Genomic DNA, 2,558 nt, shown 5'->3' with positions numbered 1-2,558 from the left:
GAACTAGACTGCTTAACTAGCTAATATAGATTAATATACTAATGTGGAAGTTTTCATGTTACGTAGAATAGAAATATTTATCTCATAGTGAGCAGTATGCATAATTATATGAAAATAGGAACTAGACTGCTTAACTAGCTAATATAGATTAATATACTAATGTGGAAGTTTTCATGTTACATAAAATAGAAATATTTATCTTATAGTGAGTAGTATGCATAATTATATGAAACTAGAATTAGATGGCTTCCTGTAATTAACTGGTGTCTCAAGATTGTTGAAATGTTATCATTAATGAAAAAGTCAATATAATTTTAGATAAAAGGTTTTAGTTTCTGTATATAAGATTATTACTGCCATATAGTAAACAAATTATTTTATCTAGTGTTCTACTTTCTGTAAATATGATTATTATTGCCATATAGTAAACAAATTATTTTACGTAGTGTTCTACTTTCTGTAAATATGATTATTATTGCCATATAGTAAATAAATTATTTTACATAGTGTTCTACTTTCTGTAAATATGATTATTATTGCCATATAGTAAACAAATTATTTTGATAAAATGTTCTAATTCCTGTAAATATTTTTATTACTGCCATATAGTAGTTAACAAATTATTGTTCCTCTTTTATAGTTATCCGTTAAGTTACTTTTAGGAATATGAGGTTTCTAAACTTACTTGTTTAGAACATAATGCAATTAATGTTATAATAATTTGCATTTGAAATTGCACAGTTCTGGTAACTTGTGTGTTAGAATGCAGTCAACAATACCAATTACTTTTTTTTTAATATTAGGAGATATGAGAACTCAAACCTGCAATTTTACACTTCTAAGATTACTATCTATCACCTGCAGCCATTTGTTGGAAGGAAAATGCTCCTAAAGAAACTGAAAACTAGAGATTTGTTTGTTTGGTAAACTTTGTGCAAAGCTACTCAAGAGCTATCTGCACTAGCAGTCCCTAATTAGATAAACTAGATAGGAAACAGCTAGTCAACACCACACACTGCCAATTCTTAGGTTACTCTTTAACAACAAAGAATGGAATAGACTGTGACATTATAATTCCCCAACGGCTGAAAGGGCAAACATTTTTGATGAGATGATTTGAACTCACAACCCCCAAATTGCAAGTCTAGCACCCTAACCATTATTTCATGCCAAACCTAAAACTAAAAAAAAACATAATAAAAATAAAATTGGTTACTAAAACCAGATCACACGGTGCAATAAGTAAGTCCTGTATCTTGAAATTGACATTCAACTACTCATAAAAATCATATATATATATATTAACAACATAAATAAAACTTATCATAAATAGATCAGTAATTTCTCCTATTAGAAAACTAAACAATTAAATATATATATTCTCTAAAATGTTTTGGTGACCGGCATGGCCAGGTGGTTAGGGAACTCAACTCCCAATCGGAGGTTCGCGGGTTCAAATCCCTGTCCCACAAAATATGCTCACCCTTTTAGCCGTGGGGGCTTTATAATGTGATGTTCAATTCCAATATTCATTGGTAAAAGAGTAGCCCAAAAGCTGGCTGTGGGTGGTGATGACCAGCTTCCTTCCCTCTAGTCTTACACTGCTAGATTAGGGATGGCTAGCACATATAGTCCTTGTGTAGTTTTGCATGAAATTCAAAACAAACAAACAAATTATATTTTGAAATATGCATAAAAAATTGAATAGTCAATATTTAGTAACTCCTCATTTAGAATTAATTGATAGATTGATCCTACCAATTATTTTATATTTTTTTGCATAGTTTCTGCAGATTCGTTAGGTTCTTTTGTGCGACATTACTTTTCAATCGAATTATAGAATCAGGACTTAGGGTCGGCAATTTCATAACTTTCATATAAACACCTCTTTTCTTCTTCAAATATCCCTTACTTAGCTATGTGGTAGGTTTTGGGTCATCATTTTGCTAAAAATCAAAGCCAAGGCCAATAAAATTTAATTGTTCTCTGGGTATTGTGCAAAGTTAAGATGTTAAAATCTTGTGATACCACTCTTTCTTCATATAACAATCATCAATTTTGAAAACATTTACCAATCGCTTAAAATCCCTTCCCAAGTTTCCCTGTTTTGCTGAAATTTCCATTGTCATATCACCCTAAACCCATTTATCTAAAGTTTTCATATTCTTTGTTTCATCAGTTCATAGCACATTATCTTATATGTTCTGGCAATTTTTTACTCTTTTACAAAAGTTAAACACATGACCATGTTCATGCATAAAAAATTAAGTATTCTTGCTGAAACTTTTCCATGTAGGCATTACTTTGTTACAACTGCACCTTCACAGATCTACTACTTATATTAACTTTATGCATATCTTTTATAATCATTTAAAGGAATATTTTGAATCAATTTAATGTTGAAATTCTTTGAATGATACTGTTGCGTCATCGAGTCACATGACCACTGTGACGCAACGTTTCTAGAAATATCATGTACTTTGGCGAATGTTCTACTTCTTACTAGATATAGGGTAGGCTGGTATATAAAAGAGGGGAATGTAATGTGTGAGTAGATA

General features: G+C 30.5%; 1 protein-coding gene across 1 annotated transcript in view; it reads right to left on the bottom strand.

Annotated features, from left to right (window-relative positions):
* The window catches only part of LOC111088575, a 63,321-nt gene extending 62,415 nt beyond the window's left edge, over positions 1-906 (bottom strand). Inside the window, exon 1 of the mRNA XM_022399102.1 lies at positions 823-906. The gene's annotated coding sequence lies outside the window, so the exon portion shown is untranslated. The remainder of the gene's footprint in view (positions 1-822) is intronic.
* Positions 907-2,558: the final 1,652 nt, after the last annotated feature.

This window comes from Limulus polyphemus, unplaced genomic scaffold (assembly GCF_000517525.1).
Source record: "Limulus polyphemus unplaced genomic scaffold, Limulus_polyphemus-2.1.2 Scaffold4033, whole genome shotgun sequence".
Taxonomy (NCBI): Eukaryota; Metazoa; Arthropoda; class Merostomata; order Xiphosura; family Limulidae; genus Limulus; species Limulus polyphemus.
This window is presented reverse-complemented; position numbering and strand designations above follow the sequence as displayed.